The sequence below is a fragment of the Archocentrus centrarchus genome, chromosome 2 (genome assembly GCF_007364275.1).
Source record: "Archocentrus centrarchus isolate MPI-CPG fArcCen1 chromosome 2, fArcCen1, whole genome shotgun sequence".
Classification (NCBI taxonomy): domain Eukaryota; kingdom Metazoa; phylum Chordata; class Actinopteri; order Cichliformes; family Cichlidae; genus Archocentrus; species Archocentrus centrarchus.
The window spans coordinates 9,874,170-9,886,060 of NC_044347.1; the positions used below are offsets into that span (position 1 = coordinate 9,874,170).

At 39.6% G+C, this 11,891-nt stretch overlaps 2 non-coding genes across 2 annotated transcripts; both read right to left on the reverse strand.

The window, feature by feature from the left end:
- Nucleotides 1–3,555: 3,555 nt before the first annotated feature.
- Nucleotides 3,556–3,627, reverse strand: trnaa-cgc (transfer RNA alanine (anticodon CGC)). The gene has a single exon. It is a non-coding gene; the product is annotated as a tRNA-Ala (tRNA).
- Nucleotides 3,628–5,968: 2,341 nt separating this feature from the next.
- trnaa-cgc (transfer RNA alanine (anticodon CGC)) lies at nt 5,969–6,040 on the reverse strand. The gene has a single exon. It is a non-coding gene; the product is annotated as a tRNA-Ala (tRNA).
- Nucleotides 6,041–11,891: the final 5,851 nt, after the last annotated feature.

The window sequence follows — 11,891 nt, forward strand, 5'->3', positions numbered from 1 at the left end:
CTCAGTTTGGGTTTCAGCAGTTTTGTAAAGTTTCAAATAAATTCTTCACATTTCATTTTTGTATCTGAGCCTGTGTGATGGAAAATGCCGTAACTGTTCTGAAATCTGCATGAAGAGTGGTGAGAACGACTTTTCTGAGAATTTCACCAAACTGTAAACAGTGTGTGCATTCAAGCAACACCATAAATGATGGACTGAGTTTATAAAGACACGCGAGAACAGCAAAATCAAGCAGAATGACTTAAACTTGTAAAAAAAAAAGTCACACATTAAACATGTAGTTTTGTTGAACACAATATGACAAATGCAGCTGCAGCGTTAAGAAGCAGCAGGTTTCAGCTGATCTGTAAACAGGAGAAGTCTTTCAAAGCTGCTCTCTTAGATGTGAACGAGCTGGAGAACAAGGCTGAAGATAAACGATGTTTATTAAAGATCTTTGAGCATTAATGGGAGCATCCGAAACATTAAAAAGAAGCACTTAGAGGGGGTCACAAATTTGTGTGAATATATTGTGAAAAAAAAATCATTCATTGATTAAAACGTATACTGAAAGCTAATATTTGAAAAAATGTGTAGATTTATGAAAGCAGATGTAACAATGCATAAAAATTTATAAAATATAAGTCTGCGTTTTCTAAATTGTACACATCTTGGGTTAGAGATTGAAGTGTCTTCTGCCCTCTTGTGGCCACAAGCTGCAATTACAACGGTTTATTTTGACTACGCTGGAAAAATGAAATTGATGCAGAGTTCTGGCTCATTCACGCTTTGACTGATCTGTGGACAAACACCTGTAGGACTGACACCCCCCTAAGGTCCCGCTCATCTCTCTGACAGAGTCACCGTTCACTCTCCAGCCTTGAAGCTGCTCTCACTTCCCTCCACAGCTGTTTCCCCAATCCTGCAATTTCTAATAAATCACTTAAACTTGCGATCTATTGTTTGGGTCTGCTCGCTGGGTCTGGTTTAAATCTTATTATGACAAATTGTTTCTCTGTTCACAGCTCACTTTTCTCAAAAACGTGACTTTTTTGAATTTTCATTTCCAGCTGCACTATCTTTGACATTTTTAGACATTTATAATTTCTTATGCCCTCTTCAAAAAGCAGAGGACATAAAAGTATCCTGCTCTGGAGCATCAGTGCTGAAAGTGGCCTCTATTTGTATTTTAATCCCTTAAACGCAACTAATGATTCGTAATATTAATAAACTGGTGCAGCTTTGTCCTCTCTTTCCATCAGATGCCTGAAGTCATATCAGGCTGCAGATCTGCGCACAGAAAGCCTGATCAGTCGCACAACGACACAAATGTGGCGCTGGTGGACGAGCAGCCACGTCCTGATTAGCCAGAGAGATTTGACCGCTGGTGTCAAGTGCTGGTAGTAAAGGGCAGACTGGTCGCTGAACAGCGCAGAACAGAACAGCGCTGCACCCTCCTCCTTTCAGGACCATGGACAGCGCACGGTTTTCACCGTGATCTCGTGAGCTTTGATCTAACGCGTTTTAAATGGTGGACCCACACACACTCAGCTGCATGCACTATGACAACGTGTGAGATATAGATTACCCACAGCTGAATATCATCTCTTAGTTTGCGACCTTCCGCTAAATTGCACAGATTTTGGCAGATTGGACGCATCATATTGAAATGAACTGACCGCCTGTGCTTAGTAAATAGCGCAACTTTTGTAAATCACTCACAAAACTAACCACACCTATCAGCGCTCTTTGGGCACTGCGCTCACACGCTCTCATTTGCAGTGGTGGCCAAAGTACTGACATTCTGTACTTAAGTAAAAGTACAAGTACTTGTGTTAAAAACTACTCTGGTAAAAGTTGAAGTACTGGTTCAACTTCTGTACTCAAGTAAAATTAAAAAAGTACAGGCTCTGAAATGTACTCAAAGTAAGAAAGTAAAAGTAGCTCCTTGGAGGACGTTTCTACCTCTTTCTTACATCTTTCTCCATCTGAGTGACGTTATCGCTCATTCTTTGCTGTCCCTTAAAATACAGCAGCTGTTCTTTTAGCTAACAGACACACTGTGTGACAAACTGCAGACACTTTTTTTTTGTCTTCTACGTTTTCTGTCATTTCTTTTCCTCACCGTTCCAGCGTGTAGCCTCTATGTAAAGTGCAACTCCTTCTGGCTCTTTCCGGTCTCCGAGCGAGCATTGCAGGAGCCTCTCCCTTTACCGTGTGGGGTGTCTGTTCCCTCCCACCCTGTTGTTGCGACTTCCAAGAAAAAACCGCTTACAATCAAAAGCCGGCTCCCGCACTGACCGGAAATGCAAACGTTTCTCAGACGCATTAAAGCTAAAGTAATGAGCTTGTTTTGAAAATGTAATCAGTAGAAAGTACAGATACTTGTGTAAAAATGTAGTTAGTAAAAGTAAAAAGTTGTCAGAAAAATAAATACTCAAGTAAAGTACAGATACCTTAAAAATCTACTTAAGTACAGTAACGAAGTATTTGTACTTCGTTACTGTCCACCACTGCTCATTTGTGATGCCTTAGTGTTTGCATGAAGCCTTTGAGGTCTCTGACACTGAAACTCTGCTCTGTAGAAGGAAAGTTTTCAGGCTGAATGACACTCTGGAAACAGAAAGGATGAAATGTTTTTATTTTTTCTTTCAACACTCAAACTCGACAGGGAAATAAATAAAATTCTCTTTATTATTTCAAATATTTACAGACCATACTTCATAGGAACCACGTTGTTCTTTGACACCAGTGTCAGTTCTGCCTTGGTGCGGTTTGAGAACCAGTTCACATTTCAGCAGGTTTGCGTAGTTTGGAGAAAAGAATAAAGTTGTGTCGAAGACTCTGTGTTTATTACTGCTCATTAATGCTCATCAGGGAAACACAAACTTCGGAGCCTCCTGCTCTCCTCGCAGAGGTCTGAGGGATCTTCCAGGAATGTGAAGCTGTTTTCTGGAGAGCTGATCGCTCAGTGGACGGTGATTTAATCCTTGTTGATCTCTCATCTGGAACACGACCTTTACACAGCAGCAAGTTACCATGGTGATGTACCCCATACTATACAGTAAACCCAGATGCTGACTTTACCTGGATAAGCTGAAAATTCTGCTTTTGTTTAAATTCAGTTGCTAAAACTAACAAAGAAGCCTAATTGACACTGTTATTTATGTATTTCATGTCGTCTGATCATATGTATTATGTATTTGATGCCCCTCCACACACGCACACACACACACACACACACACACACACGCACACACACACACACACACACACACACACACACACACACACACCGGAGATGGTTTTGCAGTTTAGCCGATTGTCGCTCAATCGATCTCAAATTTTAACAAAATGTGCAGGTTGAAGTCGTTCACTAGAAATGAAACAAAACTGTGTTTGTGAGAATTTGCTCAGACACAGTCAAACAGGAAGGTGCAGCGTAAATCTTGCCTTGATCAACATGTAAACTCTTTAGTTTCGGTTGCCTTGGACATGTGGTTACTCAGATATTCACATTATGTCATTACTTGGGCTACATGATACATTTCAAAAAGGCACCAGATAAGTAACAACTGGAGATGCCAGGGATTGAACCTGGGACCGCATACATGCGAAGCATGCGCTCTACCACTGAGCTACATCCCCTATGAAACTTTGAGGACTTTATGTCTAATGTGAAGCTTTTGTTGTCAAGCAGATTTCTTTAATGTGTTTTACTTTTTGTTGTAATCCTTCTGCTGCAGCTCAACAGCAACAACACTGCTCTCTGCTAAAAACACTGTAAACGCAGCAGTTACACCTGAGAGGACTCAGACACACATTCAATACATGCACAAAATGACTGTGTGGATAATCTGGATCACCCACATTTAAAACACAACTGAAGAGGATGCTATAAGAGAGAAAGAATAATTCGCTGCACTGTTGTGTTGAGACAGGAGTGAGAAATGAGTAAAAGTGGGTCTTCTGCTTGGCGGAAGGTTGTGAGCACATTTCAGATGAAGACAATAAACATTTTTCTTGGATTTTTATATTTTAATGGATGTATTTTGCTTTGGCTCACACTCCCAGCAGTTCATGGGAGATTCAATGACAGACCAAAACCTCTACTCCCATCTAGTGGCAAACCTAATATTACTGTACAGCTAGGCGGCTCTAAGTGAAAGCAGGTCTACACTGACTCAGACTCCTCTTTTTCTGAGCTTTAATAATAATTTAACTGCTTTTGGTTCTTGGACCAAGCCTCTAATACAAACATGTCTGAACATTTAGACAAACAACACAAAGAAAAACTGTCAGGATGAATCAGGACCAATGTGAACGAGCTGGACTGAATTGATTATAACGTGGAATAACGCAGACTCACAAAGATTCTTGTAAAACAGCTCATTTTTTAGTTTATCTATAAACCCTTTATAAATCCTGCTGACCACAGTCTGTTTGCCAATATAAGCAAAGATATTAAACATAAAATACAAACAGAAATCAGATTTTGGAGCGACCTGATAACAGGATGCCTTTCTGCCATCTAGCGGCCACAAGCGGGAACTACTAAAACAGTAAAGTTAGAATAGTTACACAGGAGCACTAGATGCTGTTAGCTCTTTAACGCTAAATTACACTCAAGTTCATTGTTTCTGACCAAAGTACTACAGCTCGGCTTTATCTGACACTTAATGGCAGTGTTTTCAATATTTATGTGTAATAAGGGAGGACATTTTATGTAGAAAAGTTCTCTCTCGGCAGGCTAAGTTAGCTCTGGCTAACTAGCGTAAGCTAACCCACAGAATAACAGTGGAAACTGAGCTGTAATTAGCACTAGCTTCACTGCTGACTCAGGTTCATTTCTGTAGCCGCGTTTGTAAAGTTTAGAGGGTGAAACAGCCGATAATCACATGAATTACAGCACAAACAGCCTCACTGGCCAGAGCTGTCCTGCCCTCTTGTGGCCACAAGGTGGAACGACAACTGAACCGTCAAGCCGGAGAAATCACATATAGCAAGAACTTCCGGTGAGACCTTTCAAAATACAACGAAGCAGCTGTAGTTACAGGCAGTAACCACTACAGGGGGTGTATCCTCGTGAGTAAACAATTTTCTAACAGCAGAAAAGTCATTCTCACTTCTCTTAATGCAGTTCTTACATGAGTGACGCATTCCCCGCCCACATCCGCCTTTCTCGTTGTTTTTATACACTGCTGTTGTTTCCAGGCTTGACTGCTAAAGATATTTGTTACTGTATTGTTGTATAAACTCACCAGTTTGTACTTTTATGAGTCACAACTCTAGATTGTTCACTTTCAGTCTATTAAATGTCCGTCATTAGCAGTTATCAGTCCCATAAGTATGGTTCAGACTGGCCCTCCTGCACCTACTAATAACGGCCATACAGACTGATAATGTTTGAAGCAGGTGATGCTGTCCAGCGTTGCATTAGTGTGTTCAGTCAAATTACTTCAAACTTTTTCACGCATGTGTAACAGCTGGGAAAGGCTCTTGTGATTGGCCGATTAGATGGTTACATTATTAACGAGCAGTTGAACAGATGTACCTAATAAAGTGGCTGCTGTATGTATGTAGTGTGACTTAAGTGGACTTCACAGCTTTGCTCTCAGATTGTTTCTATTTGTTTTGTCTGGTTTCTGATGCAGTTTCATGAGGATTATTTTATTGCTTTTCTCCATTTCAGCAGTTTCACATGAATTCTTCACATTTCATTTTTGTGTCTGAACCCTTTTTTTTTTCTGCATCAGGCCACATTTCTGCAGTTCTCTTTCTGAAGTCAGTCAGCTTTGATAAAAGTTCTTAAAGGGTTGTTGAAAACTTTTATTCATTCATCAGAGTTGACTGACTGACTCTTCATGTTCTGAAATGTGAAATCTTGCATTGATCAACATGTAAGCTGTCGCACATGTGGTTACTAACATTATGTCACATTATGTCATAATTTGGACTGTGTGATGCACTTTAAAAGATTTGCAATAAGTAGAGTTGCCAGTAATTGAACCTGGGACCTCATACATGCGAAGCATGCACTCTACCACTGAGCTACATCCCCGAAGGAAAAGGAATTTATATCTAATGTGAAACTTTTGTTGTCAAGCAGATTTCTTTAACGTGTTTTACTCTTTGTTGTAATCCTCCTGCTGCAGCTCAACAGCTACAACACTGCTCTCTGCTAAAAACACTGTAAACGCAGCAGTTACACCTGAGAGGACTCAGACACACATTCAATACATATTTGCACAAACTGACTGTGTGGATAAACTGGATCACCCACATTTAAAACACAATTGAAAAGGATGTTTGAAGAGAGAATGAATTATTGACCGCAGTGTTGTGTTGAGACAGGAGTGAGAAATGAATAAATGCGGGTCTTCAGCTTGGTGTAAGTTTGTGAGCACATTTTAGATGAAGACAGAAGATCTTTCATGGATTTTAATATTTAATGGATGTATTTTGCTTTGGCTCACACTGCCAGCAGTTCATCGGAGATTAAACGACAGACCAAAACCTCTACTCCCATCTAGTGGTGAACCTAATATTACTGTACAGCTAGGCGGCTCTAAGTGAAAGCTGGTCTACACTGACTCAGACTCCTCTTTTTCTGAGCTTTAACTGATGTGTAGAGTACATAGATGTGCTCCTCCACTGCTTCTAATAATAATTTAACTGCTTTCAGTTCTTGGACCAAGCCTCTAATACAAACATGTCTGAACATTCAGACAAACAGAGCAAAGAGAACCTGTCAGGAATCAATGCCAGTGTGAACGAGCTGAGCTTAACTGATTATAATGTGGAGCATAGACAATAACACAGATAACTCTTGACATTGGATTGGATGTGTCATATTGAAATGAACTGACCGCCTGTGTTTAGAAAACAGCACAACTTTTGTAAATAGCCCGCAAAACTGACCACACCTATCAGCGCTCTTTGGGCACTGCGCTCGCGCGCTCCGGTTTGTGATGTCTTTGTGTTTGGATGAAGCCTTTTAGGTCTCTGACACTGAAACTCTGCTTTGTGGAAGAAAAGTTTTCAGGCTGAATGACACTCAGAAAGGATGAAATGTTTTTATTCTTTCTTTCAAGGGGGAAGAAGAAGAAGATTGTGGTGTGAGGTCGTAAGAAAACCTCTGGATTTCTTGTGTTTACTCAGCACGCAAGTCGTTGAATAAAATTCTCATTATTATTTCAAATATTTACAGACCATACTTCATAGGAATCAAGTGTTCTCTGACACCAGCGTCAGTTCTGCCTTGCTGCAGTTTGAGAAGCAATGCACATTTCAGCAGGTTTGTGTATTTTGGAGAAAGTCATGGCAGACAGAGGGCTGCAGTTGTTGGTGAATTTCTTCTGGTGGTTCTAACTGTGAGCCCAGCAGCTCTGTGGTGCTGTGCTGGGAGTAGGTTGTTGAAATAAGTCCATATTTGATGGAAACCAGTTTTTGATTGGGCACCAGTGCCAGATCAGTGGAAACATGGGTGAGAGAGAGCTGGACCTGAGAAAGTCTTCCCTTCAGCTCTTTAGTTCACAGGCATGACTGAATCAGCTGTTCGTGCAGTTATTGAACTTAAGATAATTTTACTGATGACTTCCGTCAACTTTAAATATTATTTCACTTTAAAACAATGGAAAATAAGGGTGAGGGTCGTGGGGATAACAGGGTCATCTAGTGGGGAGTTAGGCTCTGATTAGTGTTTCTGGTCTTAAAGTCCCTCTTGGCCTGCCGCCACAGTGGGATGTCTGCAGGTGCAGATAGAGGTGAAGACAGAGGGCAGGTGGAGACCTTCACAGCAACTCCAATTCGAAGTTTACAGCTCACACGCTGCTCAAAGTAGACCCGAAGGCTCTGCGAAACCCGGAGACAAAGAGGATCCTTCCACAGCTTCACCTTCAGAAATCTAGTGTGCTTTTCCTCCTGCAGGCTGAGCTTTGACTGAGGGCTCTCTTTCAGTCATCTTGGCTGCAGCTGAACTAAACAGAAACTTTGAGCTTTTATGGACAGGTGAAAACACACAGATGTAAAGGAAAGGTAGAGACTGACAGAGACAACACTGCATGATCAACGCTCATTTGTACTTTTAATATCTGTGTTGTTTTAACCTGAAAATCTAAACAGTAAAATAACCGAGACTAAAATGAATTCAACTCTGTTTGTACTTCACATTTGTGGAGAATAAATTCACTGATTGTGTCTTTGAATTGAGAAGATTTAAGGTCAGAGGAAAAGAAACAGAAAGGATCCAGCAGCCCAGAGCTTCTCATAAGACTTCAGATTCTGCCCATCTTTGATTTTGAAAGTCAAAATCTGGAATTAAAAAAACAAAATTAGTTTAAAATAAAATGAGTGCTGTTGTTAGGGTGCTCTTTAAGTGAGTTTAATTTAGATCTTTTTTTTTTTTTAAATTAAAAAATTCATTTGGAGCTGGAGGTTTAACTCTCAGCCTGTTTTAAAGTCACAGTTTAAAACAATCCAGGAAATCTGCCTGAGACAATCTCACAAACGTAGAATTTAAAGAGTTTAAACTTTGAAGCTCACCCAGAAGAAAAAACTGACAAGCTTTCAGAGAGAGTTTTCCATCAACTGCTCTGAGTTAAACTTCTGTGATGGATGCACTGCTCATTTGGGCGTGTTGTAAAGCTTTGAGGCTGCAGTTGTGGGACTCAAACATCTGTGGCCTGGTAGCTCAGTAAGTCAGTTTTACTGAGCAGGAGGAGCAAAAGGCTGCTGTGAGCCTTCATCACTGCAGGAAGTGAAGACTTCATTCTGTTTTTAGGTGATAAGCCAAATCAGTTCATTAAATCACAAAACTAAAGATTCAGAGGAGCTAAAAAACAGAAAGAGGGGAAACATTTCATCTGCCAAATATGACAGATTGAGTGCAGATCTCCTCACATTTACCTGCCAAATAAAGATTTCCTCTGGCATGAGTGAGGTCATCACTGAGAGTCTCCACTGCATTTATTTTCTAGTTAGACGTCAAACCTGAAATAATCCAGCAGCACAAACAGCACAGCTGCTGAAGAACAACTCACATGTTTTATATATTTATTTAAACAGAATCACAAATCATCCATTTCACTGTGTTGCATTACACAAAGCAAAATATGGTATTTATTGTTTAGTTGAGACATTCAATCTGTTTTATTGTTGGTAAAATTATTCTACAGTCTCAAGAAGACATTTACAAAATACACCAAAAACCTGATTAAAAGTTGTTTCATTTATGAGATTAATACACACAAAAAGGAGATCATTAGGTTAAACTTACAACACTTAGAGCTCACCATGTATGTGCATGTATGAAAACACAAACCCTTCAGAAACAATAATCCAAATCCAGTCATCAGTTTATAACTGTTCTTATTAAAAATTAAAATAAGAAAAAGACCGCCAGTCAACTTAGTTTTGTTGGAAAAAATGTGCGCAACTCAAAATAGGAGCAGTAAATAGTTAATCTAGGATTGCATAACTGGAGTGGGAAACTTTTATTTTTACAGTTTATTGTTTGCATCCTTCACACAAACTTTTATTAAGTTATATTAAAAGTTATTTTCACTCATAACACGAACATACAGTCTCTTGCTGATTATTATCTCATCTAGATTTCTCTGCTGTCGGTTTATTCTGCAGCCTGTGGACAGAGAGGTTGAAGGATGATATGGAGGAGCAGGAGATTCTGCTTGGTGCCCTGAGGTCTGAGGAGGAAAAAGCCAAAGTCTGCCTGCAGGACATTTCCCTCATGGACTCAAACCTGTTATCCCTTTTTACTAAGAACGTCCAGCATGGGTGGAGGAAGGTGAGGATAGTAGGATAATAATTAACACCAAGATCACAGACTGCTGACCCCTTTATAAACAGACTCCCTCCTCAGAGTCTGGAGAATACTTTTTTTGGGGGGGGGGGGGGGGGGGGGGGGCTACAGTGGGTTGGTTTTGTCCTTTCAGGTCTGGGTTGTTCATAAAAAGGCTGACCCTGCTGACACACTGTTGACCCCTTTGGTGATTAAGCTGAAACAACAGAGTCTCCAACAGAGGTTATTATAGTTAATGTAAACACATGAAATAAAAACTGAAATTGAAAAAACATTTTCATTAACTGAAATAAATAAAAACGATAATTAAAAGGAAAAAAATAATAACTGAAACTAAATAAAACAAACTGAAATTACAGATAAAATGACCTTTGTTTTTGTGTTTGTCAGTTTATTTAAAAACTTTCTGGACTGATATGAAAGTCACAATATTGGATGGAGTGTGAGTGCTGATGCTGTGTTCATGGAGTCATCAGTGTAGGATACAGTGACATTAGGTCAGAGGAGCTTTGATGATGATCTGTTGCTGCTGTAATGATGATGATTTTCTCATTGAGACCAAACAAAGAATCCATCACTGTCCTATCAGTGCTGTGAGCCGAACTCATTTATTTTCTCAGTACTTTTGTCATAACTGTGTTTATTCTGTTCTGCATGTTTCAGTCAGGACAGAGTAGAGAGACTCTATAAAGACTTCTCAGAGTAACGATGCAATAAGTGAACACTCAGGATAAAACCACGTTTACAACTGGAAGAAATGATCCTAAATATATAAACATGTCTCTCATTTTTGTTTATGTTTTATATTAACATAAACAAAAATATAGTAATATAGTATACCACTCTGTGTGTGTGTGTGTGTGTGTGTGTGTGTGCGCTCACCATACTGGTCCGCTTTCTCAGCAGCTGTCTCTGCCGAGAAAGCAGCAGAGTCCTATGTGGGGTTTCTTTGAGTACAATAGTGAGACAGATATAAACGAGTGTCTTGTTGTGAATGATGAAAAAATGCCACAGCTGATGTCTGAGAGGTAGACTGTGTTAATGGTAACAAAGATGCTGCTGCATTTTCACAGCACACCTCATTTCATGCTCTTGAGTGAAACCTTTGGATCTAAAGGGGACTGACACAGACGTTGTAAACTCAGTTGTTCATCAATGATACAATACCACCTTCTCTCTCAAACTGACATTTATTCTGCACATAAAAATGAGATAAATCTCACAACATTGTTGTAGAAAGAAAGAAAATGACCATTATCACCCAAATCACTTATATAAAACATAAACAAAAATGAGAGACATGTTTATATATTTAGGATCATTTCTTCCAGTTGTAAACGTGGTTTTCTCCTGAGTGTTCACTTATTGCATCGTTACTCTGAGAAGTCTTTATAGAGTCTCTCTACTCTGTCCTGACTGAAACATGCAGAACAGAATAAAAACAGTTATCACAAAAGTGATAGACTGTTCAAAGAAGTCTTTCCAATTATTGATGCTTCAATCCTAAAAATGATCAATCAGTCTTTATTAGTTGGCTATGTACCACAGACCTTCAAGGTGGCTGTAATTAAACCTCTGCTTAAAAAGCCATCACTTGACCCAGCTGTGTTAGCTAATTATAGGCCAATCTCCAACCTTCCTTTTCTCTCAAAGATTCTTGAAAGAGTAGTTGTAAAACAGCTTACTGATCATCTGCAGAGGAACGGTTTATTTGAAGTTTCAGTCAGGTTTCAGAATTCATCACAGTACAGAAACAGCATTAGTGAAGGTTACAAATGATCTTCTTAGAGCCTCTGACAGTGTACTCATCTCTGTTCTTGTCCTGTTGGACCTCAGTGCAGCTTTTGATACTGTTGACCATAACATTTTATTACAGAGATTAGAGCTTGCTATAGGTATTAAAGGTACTGCACTGCAGTGGTTTGAATCATATTTATCTCATAGACTCCAATTTGTTCATGTAAATGGGGAGTCTTCTTCACACACTAAGGTTAATTATGGAGTTCCACAGGGTTCTGTGCTAGGACCAATTTTATTTACATTATACATGCTTCCCTTAGGCAGTATTATTAGAAAGCACTGCATCAATTTT